The sequence below is a fragment of the Bubalus bubalis genome, chromosome 13 (genome assembly GCF_019923935.1).
Source record: "Bubalus bubalis isolate 160015118507 breed Murrah chromosome 13, NDDB_SH_1, whole genome shotgun sequence".
NCBI classification, from domain to species: Eukaryota; Metazoa; Chordata; class Mammalia; order Artiodactyla; family Bovidae; genus Bubalus; species Bubalus bubalis.
This window is the reverse complement of record NC_059169.1, coordinates 49116462-49129803: the sequence shown is the minus strand read 5'-3', so window position 1 is coordinate 49129803 and position 13342 is coordinate 49116462.

Here is a 13342-nt window from a genome sequence, read left to right as displayed (position 1 = left end):
CAAGGAGGTGATGGAATACATGTGTGGACTCCTAAGCTCACAAACGATTTCTGCTTTTTTGAAATGTATCTCCCTATATCCCATCGACATAAAAAGCAAAGCAACTATAGTCACAGGGCGTGGGCTCCTCCTGCTGCTGCTGCGAAGTCGCTTCAGTCATGTCCGACTCTGTGCGACCCCATAGACGGCAGCCCAACAGGCTCCTCTGTCCCTGGAATTCTCCAGGCAAGAATACTGGAGTGGGTTGCCATTTCCTTCTCCAATGCATGAAAGTGAAAAGTGAAAGTGAAGTCGCTCAGTCATGTCTGACTCTTAGCTACCCCATGGACTGTAGCCCACCAGGCTCCTCCGTCCATGGGATTCTCCAGGCAAGAGTACTGGAGTGGGGTGCCAACCTGCCAGAAATTGTCTTTCCATTCTTCCAACACTTGATTACGGTTTATGAAGATACTTTGTTCAAGAGAGACCAATGAACCCCTTTATCAAAGAACCTAGATTTACAAAAGAAACACTGCAAGATCAATCTAATCACTTTCTGAACAGGAAGTGATGTATATTCAGGAGTAACTAGAAGCAGTAATTTTCATTACATGGACCAGAAACCCAAAGGAAGGTTGAGGGAGAGAATAAGAAAAATGAAGATGCACAGAAGGAACCAGAGATGGAGAACTCCTTACAATAGTTAATTAGCTGGTTGCAGTTTATTGTTGGTGTCCTATTATAAACTCACCATTGCTTCTTAAGCGCTATTAGCTTTAATAATATCTATTGAAAGTAGTGAAAGTGTTAGCTACTCAGTTGTGTCCGACTCTTTGAGACCCCATGAACTATAGCCCTCCAGGCTCCTCTGTCCATGGAATTTTCCAGGCAAGCATACTGAAGTGGGTAGCCAGTGCCTTCTCCAGAGGATTTTCCTGACTTGCAACCAAGAGTCTTAATTAATACAAGAAACTAAGCACAGCAACTTGGTGGTTTTGCTTAACTCTATTCCTGATTAAATTATCCTGAAGGACTAAAATATGAACTATGATAACATGATTTACATGTTATAATTGTAAGGGAGAATTGAAAGAGTTAAAAATCAGATGTTTGCATTAGTGGTTTTCAACTTGAATTTATCTCTTAGGATACCTTGTTGAGGTAGAGGCCAGGGATGATGCTAAATGTCTACAATGCATAGAAATGCCCCTCCTTCACTTGCCCCCCAACCCACACACATGATGATAGCATGGTGTGGCATGCATGCTCAGTGGAGTCTAACTCTTTGTTACCCTATGGACGTTATCCTGCCAGGCTCCTCTGTCCATGGAATTTCCTAGGCAAGAATACAGGAGTGGGCTTCAATTTCCTCCTTCAGGGTATCTTCCTAACCCAGGGGTCAAACCCACATCTCCTGCATTGGCAGGTGGATTCTTTACTACAAATCTACCTGCGAAGCACACACATACACACACACACATATGCACACACACATATTCCAAATAATTATCTGACTGAACCTGGCAGTAGCGCCAAAGTTGGGGAACATTTCTTCAGATGTGTAGTATTTGCATTTTTATATATTACAATTAATTTCAGCAAATTTATATTTAATTATATATCTTAATAGCCAAATCAAGAGTTAAAATATTACTGGAGTTAATTTGATGACCTTTAGGAAAATGGACAAAATATGTTATAAAATTTGTCTCTGGAATACTAATTGAAATCTGGATAAAACAAATCTCTCTTCCAACTATTTGTGACAAATTTTCTATTTTTGTAGAAGGCATGGAAAATCTATAAACCAACTATTGGGTCTAAGCGTGACCATTTCTGTCCATGCTTGTTTTTAAAAAATGTAAGATTCTTAAATGTATATATGAGGCATTTTTATTGGTTTTATATTAATGTGTAATATATCCAGTATAAAAGTTAATTTTATTATTTTAAGTCATTATGTCTATCAATTCACAATTAAAAAAAAATCTAGCCACTCTCAAATTCTCTAACAAAATAAGATTGCCTTAGTTTCTGTGATATGTCTGTGACTTGTTTGGGCTGTTCATCAAGTTAAAAAATTAAAAGTGCAGTTACTTCAAATAGAAGAGGAAAACCTCCCTTGGTTATAAAACTGTAAGTTCCAGCAAAACATAGATGTGCTTAATCACTCGGTCATGTCCAGCTCTTTGTGACTGTAGCCGGCCAGGATCCTCTGTCCATGGGATTCTCTAGGCAAGAATACTGGAGTGGGCTTCAGTTTCCTCCTCCAGAGTATCTTCCTGACCCAGGGGTAAAATCCAAGCCTGCCCCTTCTCAGGCGGATCTTCCCCACCCAGGGATCGAACCTGGTCTCCTGAATCACAGGCAGATTCTTCACCATCTGAGCCACCAGAGAAGCCCTAAAACATGGATAAATCTATTCAAATATGCGATTATGTACAGTTTAAAAAAAAAAAGACTAATGTAATTCATCTGGTTAGTTGTTAAGATTTCTTTCATCCTGCTTATGATAGTCTCAATAACTTATTTTAATTCCTTCAAAGGATACTGATCACACATTTTTATTCTCAGGTTTTTAGGTCAACTTAATTGTTCCTGGAAATTTGCACAATAAACTGCAATGATAACCTTGTAAGTTACCAAAAACTTACCGAATTAGGTTAAATATTCATTCAGAGAGAAACAAATATGCTGAAGAAAAATTGAGTACTAGAAAAATGAATTTTATACTATTTACCTCACTCAAGAAGCAGTTTAAATAATTTCTAACTGATAAACAGCGCCATCTAGAGGACTTTTTATGAAATGCATATTAAAACTGTCTAAAAGCGTTAAATGTATGATTTATGCTATAATTCTTATTTTCTAAATTTCATAAACCTAGCAAGTTATTTTCTATCTTTCATGAAATTAACTTTGTGGAAAAATTAAACTAGTAAACCATTTTTGCTATGATTTCAAGTCTAAATACTAATACATTGTCAAAATATTATTTGAATGATATAATTATTAATTATAATGTTTTTGCAAGATAGTAATGTACTTTTGATATTTAATAAGCTAATTATAATGTCATAATTCTAGCCCTGTCCTTGTAAAACTATATTAGAGTCAATAGCTAGAAAACCGAGCAATACAATGACGTTTGTATATAATGTATACACATTACAACAAATGTTTCTTTCAGAAAAGTGATAAAATTGCCTGTGGTATTCTTGTTATTTCCTCCTTTCTTTCCTCTTTTGTGTTAGTTTCAACATGAACACTTTTCAGTCCTGGTTCATTAATGTACAATTGTGCTGATTTCTAAGGTCTATTTTTTGAAGAGTTAATCAGTGGCTGAGACTCTGTGGGGTTCTCAGGACCTAAAAAGGTATAAAAAGAGAGATACCTTGCTGTGTTGCCTATTTAAATAGAAATAATAGTGCCTTAACACAAAGTTTCCATTGTCAAAAATTGGTGAAAAAGAGAGAAAAATATCCATTCTAAAGTTGTGACCTTCAAATATATGCATATTGCTAATATTATACAAATGGTGCTTACTGAAATTTATTTTTATATGCTCTTGAATTCCAGATTGGTTACTAATGAAATTTGCCAAACAGTCTACTTTGTATCATTTGTAATCATGTGAGGTTTATTTACAATTTTTTTGAGATGACTAGGATTCTATTTCGGTATAATCTTTATGTTACATCTGCACTTAAACTGCTAGAGATTATTAATTCTGTTATTAGGAAGACAAAGAGGACTGTAAATTTCAAATCAAGTCAAACAAGACAGATACATAGCATTAAAATGTAGTTCTGCAAAGCTGCTATAAAGCTGTCCAGATGCCTAGTTGAAGGGAAAATCTATGACAAGTGAGTATAAAAGTAATTTTTCTTTTTAAAATTTGATGTTTTAATTACAATGAATATCCCTGATAGAGTCCAATACAATTTCATTCTATTATTGTTTTACATTTATGTGAGAAAAAATTACAGGGTTAACGACAGTTATGGAATGCTGACTGGCATAACTATTACCATTTCACATCTGCTGTTTCAGTTGGAAATGATCTCTGGTGGGAAAGGAAGGAACTGAATCAGTATCAATGCACATAAGAATAATCACTTATTTTGTAGTGGAGACTTTGATATTTTTATATTATTTGACATTACACATTTATGTATTTTATTTTCTAATCAAATTAAGAAATACATATGGAAGAAATAGTATACCACAGAGTAACGGAAAATGTGGAAATGTTGGCCACCTTTCTCTGAAGCTTTGGACCCTTGCCTTTTAATAAGAAAAATGTTATGTGTAGAAAAATAGTACAATCCTCTATCTAGATTCAGCAATTTTTAGTATCATCTCGGATTTCCTTGATCTCTTCTCACATTTGCTCAACCATCTGAAAGTAAGATACAGACCTGTCATTGCAAAATTATTCAGAATGCATTTCCTAAGAATAAGGACAGTCTCCTCCATAATCTCAGTATCATTATCACACTTAAGAAAGTAGTAATAATTCCATAACATCATTTAATATCTAGTTTATTATTCAATTTCTTCTTCTCATTTTCAGAAAGTTTATAGCCATTCACAAATGGCTCTTCTAAATACAATGCAATCTAATTTATGGTTCAGTTCAGTTCAGTTCAGTTGCTCAGTCATGTCCGACTCTTTGAGACCCAATGACCCACAGCAAGCCAGGCCTCACTGTTCATCCCCAACTCCTGCAGTCTACCCAAACTCATGTCCATCGAGTTGGTGATGCCATCCAACCATCTCATCCTCTGTCGTCCCCTTCTCCTCCTGCCCTCAATCTTTCCCAGCATCAGGGTCTTTTCAAATGAGTCAGCTCTTTGCATCAGGTGGCCAAAGTATTGAAGTTTCAGCTTCAGCATCAGTCCTTCCAATGAATACCCAGGACTGATTTCCTTTAGGATGGTTGGATCTCCTTGCAGTCCAAGGGACTCTCAAAAGTCTTCTCCAACACCACGGTTCAAAAGCATCAATTCTTCGGTGCTCAGCTTTCTTCACAGTCCAACTCTCACATTCATACATGACTACTGGAAAAACCATAGCCTTGACTAGATGGACCTTTGTTGGTAAAATAATGTCTCTGCTTTTTAATATGCTGTCTAGGTTGGTCATAACTTTCCTTCCAAGGAGTAAGCCTCTTTTAATTTCATGGCTGCAGTCACCATCTGCAGTGATTTTGGAGCCCAGAAAAATAAAGTCAGCCACTGTTTCTACTGTTTCCCCATCTATTTGCCATGAAGTGATGGGACCAGATGCCATGATCTTCGTTTTCTGAATGTTGAGCTTTAAGCCAACTTTTTCACTCTCCTCTTTCACTTTCATCAAGACGCTCTTGATGAAATTTATGGTTACATTGCCCTTATTGTTACATCTCTTTAGTCTCAGTTTAAAACAGTTCTCATTTTATGACAATTTATTTTTGTTGACTTTAGGGTAGTTGTACAGTGGACTATTTCACAATCTTATTTGCTTAATTGCTTCTTCTTGGTATCATTGACTTGATTCTCTGCGACCTGTATTTTTATCTGGGAGTTAGATGTAAAATGATGTTGTTCACTGAATATGATTTGGATCACACACATAATTTTAAATATTACAATAGTTAGTTTTAAAAAATAAGAAAAATAAGGTAAAATTAATAACATATTTCATTCAGCCCCATACATCTAAAATGTAGTTTACCATGTAACCAATATAAAAATGTTAATGATAATTGTTAACATATTTTACCTTCTTTTTTAAAAGTTCTTTATCCCTAAAGTGCTAACTCCTGGACATGCTCACTCCCAGAAGCTATTGTGTCTCCGTTTCCCCAAGGATAAGGAAAAATGACATCCAGCTTGTTGTTTGGCAGAAAAAAAAATAGTCCTTAGTTGCAGCATCTTGAGTATAAAGACAGTTTTCTCCACTTCATCATTCAGCAGATATTTAACATTAAAAGAAAGAAGGCTACTTGTAATTGAAGAAATGAATTCACGGCTGGGTGGCTAGGGTTTCTACTATTTTTGCAAAGCCATTTGAGGAAGAGCCGGAAGAAAAGGAATCTCTGTTCTGCTGTCATAGTTGCCATGGCTTCTGTACTGTCTTGAAAGGCCTGTACATAATCACTTCCCTGATAGCTCAGTTGGTGAAGAATCTGCCTGCAATGCAGGATACCCTGGTTTGATTCCTGGTTGGAGAAGATCCGCTAGAGAAGGGATAGGCTACCCACTCCACTATTCTTGAGCTTCCCAGGTGGTTCAGCTGGTAGAGAATTCGCCTGCAATGCAGGATACCCTGGTTTGATTCCTGGGTGGAGAAGATCCGCTAGAGAAGGGATAGGCTACCCACTCCACTATTCTTGAGCTTCCCAGGTGGTTCAGCTGGTAGAGAATTCGCCTGCAATGCAGGAGACCTGGATTTGATCCCTGGGTTGGGAAGATTCCGTGGAGAAGGGAACTGCTATCCACTGCAGTATTCTGGACTGGAGAATTCCATGGACTGTATAGTCCATGGGGTTGCAAAAAGTCAACACAACTGTGTGACTTTCACTTTCAATCGCTGCTCATACGTGGGAAAACACAGAAAAAAAAAACAGAGAGAAAAACAAACAAACAAACAAAAAAAACAAACACAGGACCAAAAAGCAAACCAAAGAAACAGATTTCCCCAGACCAGCAAGAACTTTGTGTTCCCCATGAAGGGTAGAGGTGGGTTCTTTCCTACCTCAGCCCTGAGTTGCTACAGGCAGCCCGCGTATCTTCAATCAGTAGCACTACTTGGAGTAGATGGGAGCCCAGTCCACCAATAGGTGAGGCCAGCAACCTACCGGAGAATGTACCAGGAATCCTTAATGATAGGAGGAGGCCTGAGAATGAACTCTCTGGGGCTCCCTCCTCCCTCCTTCACCGAGTCCACCACGCGGACCAGCCCTTCTAGTGCCCTCCTGATTTTCCCTTCAGGACTCCTCAGTTCCCACGCCTGTGCAGAATCCAGCCTACTGGGCAGTTGTTCTGATGTGTCAGGCTCTCTTTTGTCCCCATCCCTTTTTGGGAATAGACCTCAATTCATAGAACATTCAGTTCAGTTCAGTCGCTCAGTTGTGTCTGACTCTTTGCGACCCCATGAATTGCAGCACGCCAAGCCTCCCTGTCCATCACCAACTCCCGGAGTTCACTCAGACTCACGTCCATTGAGTCCGTGATGCCATCCAGCCATCTCATCCTCTGTTGTCCCCTTCTCCTCCTGCCCCCAATCCCTCCCGGCATCAGTCTTTTCCAATGAGTCAACTCTTCGCATGAGGTGGTCAAAGTACTGGAGTTTCAGCTTTAGCATTCATTCCTTCCAAAGAACACCCAGGACTGATCTCCTTTAGAATGGACTGGTTGGATCTCCTTGCCATCCAAGGGACTCTCAAGAGTCTTCTCCAACACCACAGTTCAAAAGCAACAATTCTTTGGCACTCAGCTTTCTTCACAGTCCAATTCACATCCATACATGACTACTGGAAAAACCATAGCCTTGACTAGACGGACCTTTGTTGGCAAAGTAATGTCTCTGCTTTTGAATATGCTATCTAGGTTGGTCATAACTTTCCTTCCAAGGAGTAAGCGTCTTTTAATTTCATGGCTGCAATCACTATGTGCAGTGATTTGGGAGCCCCCAAAAATAAAGTCTGCCACTGTTTCCACTGTTCCCATCTATTTCCCATGAAGTGATGGGACCAGATGCCATGATCTTTGTTTTCTGAAGGTTGAGCTTTAACCCAACTTTTTCACTCTCCTCTTTCACCTTCATCAAGAGGCTTTTCAGTTCCTCTTCGCTTTCTGCCATAAGGGTGGTGTCATCTACATATCTGAGGTTCTTGAGATTTCTCCTGGCAATCTTGATTCCAGCTTCTGCTTCTTCCAGCCCAGCGTTTCTCAGGATGTACTCTGCATATAACATTAGAGGAGTCAAATACTGTCGCTGGCCTGATTCTGAATGTTATCATGGTGCAGGGGCTGCTGCTGCTTAGTTGTTCAGTTGTGTCCAGCTTTCTGTGGCTCCGGGGACAGAGGAGCACCACCAGGCTCCTCTGGCCATGGAATTTTCCAGGCAACAACACTGGAGCAAGGTGCCTTTTCCTGAGGTTTCAGGGTTGGCCTCAACTCAAGACACACGTGACACTGCTACAGAGCAGCCAGCAGGGCTGCATGCTGTGCATTTCTCTTGCCACACAGATTATCTCTGTAATCGCACTCAGCTTCCTGAGTGAGGTGAAACAAATTTCTAGCATTCTGTTAACATTTTATGGGGTCTCAGTCAGGCAGCAAGTAAAGAGTTTTATTTTTTTCTAACAATCTTTTTAAAAGCTTGGAAAAAGAATGCAAGAAATTACATCTGCAAGAAAAAATATGTAATTTTTCTTTAAATATACTTTATTATCAAGACTTCATATTTTATGAGATTCATAGATGTATTGCCATCTCAAATAATTTATTCTTTAAAAAAGATCACATCCACAGAGTACTTAATTACATTTGCGGATATTGCGGTTTTCCAAATGTGGCCATTTTATTGATTTTGTTTCAAAAGTATTTTCTTTTATTTCATATTTTAATTAATGAGAACCTGCTCTATAGTAGAGGGAACTCTACTCAGTGCTCTGGTGTGACCTAAATGGGAAGGAAATTCAAAAAAGAAAGGATATGCATATGCATAGCTGATTCACTTTGCCGAGCAGTAGAAACTAATACAACATTGAACAATAACATTTGTTACAAAGGAAGGATACTTAAGAAACAGGAAAATCTGTTATCAGTATGAATTATACTTGCTGTTTGCAATTGTGATGATCTGTTAGGGTACACTGATTTCATTTACCACTTTGTATATGAAATTTATATTATCTATTTAAATTCAAGCTTCTAAAACAACGCTTTCAGTTCAGTTCAGTTGTTCAGTCTCTCAGTTGTGTCTGACTCTTTGTGATCCCATGAATCGCAGCACACCAGTCCTCCCTGTCCATCACCAACTCCCGGAGTTCACCCAAATTTCTGTTCATAGAGTCCGTGATGCCATCCAGCCATCTCATCCTCAGTCATCCCTTTCTCCTCCTACCCTCAATACCTCCCAGCATCAGAGTCTTTTCCAATGAGTCAACTCTTCACATGAGGTGGACAAAGTACTGGAGTTTCAGCTTTAGCATCATTCCCTCCAAAGAACACCCAGGACTGATATCCTTTAGAATGGACTGGTTGGATCTCCTTGCCATCCAAGGGACTCTCAAGAGTCTTCTCCAACACCACAGTTCAAAAGCATCAATTCTTCAGTGCTCAGATCTCTTCACAGTCCAATTCTCACATCCATACATGACCAGTGGAAAAACCATAGCCTTGACTAGACGGACCTTTGTTGGCAAAGTAATGTCTCTGCTTTTTAATATGCTGTCTAGCTTGGTCATAATTTTCCTTCCAAGGAGTAAGTGTCTTTTAATTTCATGGCTGCAATTCCCATCTGCAGTGATTTGGGAGCCCCCCAAAATAAAGTCTGCCACTGTTTCCTCTGTTTCCCCATCTATTTCCCATGAAGTGATGGGACCAGATGCCATGATCTTAGTTTTCTGAATGCTGAGCTTTAAGCCAACTTGTTCACTCTCCTCTTTCACTTTCATCAAGAGGCTTTTGAGTTCCTCTTCACTTTCTGCCATAAAGGTGGTGTCATCTGCATATCTGAGGTTATTGATATTTCTCCCTGCAATCTTGAATCCAGCTTGTGCTTCTTCCAGCCCAGCGTTTCTCAGGATGTACTCTGCATAGAAGTTAAATAAGCAGGGTGACAATATACAGCCTTGACGTACTCCTTTTCCTATTTGGAACCAGTCTGTTCCATGTCCAGTTCTAACTGTTGCTTCCTGACCTGCATACAGATTTCTCAAGAGGCAGGTCAGGTGGTCTGGTATTCCCATCTCTTTCAGAATTTTCCACAGTTTATTGTGATCCACACAGTCAAAAACTTCGGCATAGTCAATAAAGCAGAAATAGATGTTTTTCTCGAACTCTCTTGCTTTTTCTATGATACAGCAGATGTCGGCAATTTGATCTGTGGTTCCTCTGCCTTTTCTAAAACCAGCTTGAACATCTAGAGGTTCACGGTTCACGTATTGCTGAAGCCTGGCTTGGAGAATTTTGAGTATTACTTTACTAGCATGTGAGATGAGTGCAATTGTGCAGTAGTTTGCGCATTCTTTGGCATTGCCTTTCTTTGCAATTGGAATGAAAACTGACCTTTTCCAGTCCTGTGGCCACTGCTGAGTGTTCCAAATTTGCTGACTTATTGAGTGCAGCACTTTCATAGCATCATCTTTCAGGATTTGAAATAGCTCAACTGGAATTCTATCACCTCCCCTAGCTTTGTTCATAGTGATGCTTTTTAAGGCCCACTTGACTTCACATTCAAGGATGTCTGGCTCTAGGTGAGTGATCACACCATCGTGATTATCTTGGTCATGAAGCTGTTTTTTGTACAGTTCTTCTGTGTATTCTTGCCACCTCTTCTTAATATCTTCTGCTTCTCTTAGGTCCCTACCATTTCTGTCCTTTATTGTGCCCATCTTTGCATGAAATGTTGCCTTGCTATTTCTAATTTTATTGAAGAGATCTCTAGTATTTCCCATTCTGTTGTTTTCCTCTATTTCTTTGCATTGATTGCTGAGGAAGGCTTTCTTATCTCTTCTTGCTATTCTTTAGAACTCTGTATTCAGATGCTTATATCTTTCCTTTTCTTCTTTGCTTTTCACTTCTCTTCTTTTCACAGCTATTTGTAAGGCCTCCCCAGACAGCCATTTTGCTTTTTTGCATTTCTTTTCCATGGGGATGGTCTTGATCCCTGTCTCCTGTACAATGTCACGAACCTCCGACCATAGTTCATCAGGCACTCTATCAGATCTAGTCCCTTAAATCTATTTCTCACTTCCACTATATAATAATAAGGGATTTGATTTAGGTCATACCTGAATGGACTACTGGTTTTCCCTAATTTCTTCAATTTAAGTCTGAATTTGGCAATAAGGAGTTCATGATCTGAATCACAGTCAGCTCCTGGTCGTGTTTTTGCTGACTGTATAGAGCTTCTCCATCTTTGGCTACAAAGAATATAATCAATCCGATTTCGGTGTTGACCATCTGGTGATGTCCATGTGTAGAGTCTTCTTTTGTGTTGTTGGAAGAGGGTGTTTGCTATGACCAGTGCAGTTTCTTGGCAAAACTCTATTAGACTTTGCCCTGCTTCATTCTGTAGTCCAAGGCCAAATATGCCTATTACCCCAGGTGTTTCTTGACTTCCTCCTTTTGCATTCCAGTCCCTTATAATGAAAAGGACATCTTTTTTGGGTGTTAGTTCTAAAAGGTCTTGTAGGTCTTCATAGAACCATTCAGCTTCAGGTGCTTCAGCATTACTGGTTTGGCCATAGACTTGGATTATTGTGATATTGAATGGTTTGCCTTGGAAATGAAGAGAGATCATTCTGTCATTTTTGAGGTTGCATCCAAGTACTGCATTTTGGACTCTTTTGTTGACCGTGATGGCTACTCCATTTCTTCTAAGAGATTCCTGCCCACAGTAGTAGATATAATGGCCATCTGATTTAAATTCACCCATTCCAGTCCATTTTAGTTCGCTGATTCCTAGCATGTCGACGTTCACTCTTGCCAACTCCTGTTTGACTACTTTAAATTCGCCTTGATTCATGGACCTAACATTCCAGGTTCCTATGCAATATTGATCTTTACAGCATGGGACTTGACTTCCATCACCAGTCACATCCACAGCTGGGTGTTTTTTTTTGTTTTGGCTCCATCCCTTCATTCTTTCTGGAGTTATTTCTCCACTGATCTCCAGTAGCATATTGGGCACCTACCGACCCAGGGAGTTCCTCTTTCAGTATCCTATCATTTCACCTTTTCATACTGTTCATGGGATTCTCAAGGCAAGAATACTGAAGTGGTTTGCCATTCCCTTCTCCAGTGGACCACATTCTGTCAGACCTCTCCACCATGATCCGCCTGTCTTGGGTGGCCCCACACGGCATGGCTTAGTTTCACTGAGTTAGACAAGGCTGTGGTCCATGTGATTAGATTGACTAGTTTTCTGTGATTATATTTTGTGTGTCTGCCCTCTGATGCCTCTTGCAACACCTACCATCTTACTTGGGTTTCTCTTACCTTGGACATGGGGTATCTCTTCACGGTTGCTCCAGCAAGGCACAGCCGCTGCTCCTTACCTTGGACGAGGGGTATCTCCTCACAGCCGCCCCTCCTGACCTTGAACGTGGAGTAGCTCCTATCGGCCCTCCTGCTCCTGCCCAGCCACCACTCCTTCCTTGGATGTGGGGTTGCTCCTTACACAATGCTTTCAATGGCTGACAAATAGTATTCCCCCATGTAACTTATGAAAATTCATTGTAAACATTTTAACTAGACCGGGTTAGTAGCAAAATTATTTTATTTAGTTCCATAAAAACGTTGTGATCTATTCACATTAGTGATCAATTCCACTTTAAATTTATTTTACTTTTAATACTCTTTTTATCCAACAAAATATGGCATTCATATGTGAAATGTTTTTCAGAGTTGCAGTAACTTCTTAAGTTATAAAGTTATACAAACTCCTGAGGGCAAAAGGAGATCTTTAAAAAAACAGTATGATATGGAGGGTGGATGATTCCTCTCAAGTTGTCTTTTTCGTATTACCCCACTTCAGCTGCCAGTAGACTGTTGTATGTCACCTCAAGGCCCTCTCAAACCCCCATTGCCCTCATCCTCACTCCCACCACATTAGTACAACCAGATAAGTATGTCTTACATATTTATATCTATTTCAAAAAACATCTTTGTGTGTGGATACTTAAAGATCAACTTTATCAATATTGGTGGGGACATTCTAGAAATTTAATCATTCCCATATGCTTAATTTTTCTAAAATTCTAAGGTATATTGGCCATCACAATACATGTGTCCTCAATTCTTTTGTATCTCTATAGATAAATATATAAAAATGAGATTGTTGGGGCAAAGGAAATGCACATGAAGTTGATAACTATTTCCAAACTATAACCTTCCTGATAGATATCAGCTTAAATATACACCAAGAATATATACTCAAATTCTTTCCAACATTGAATGTGGTCAATCTTTTAATTTTTTTAAAACAATCTGATAGGATAATGTTATTTTTAACTTTCATTTATTTGAACACTACCGAATCAGTGACTTCTAAACATGTATAGTTTCATTGAGTTAGACAAGGTTGTGGTCCATGTGATCAGTCTGGTTAGTTTTCTGTGACTGTGGTTTTCATTCTTTCTGCC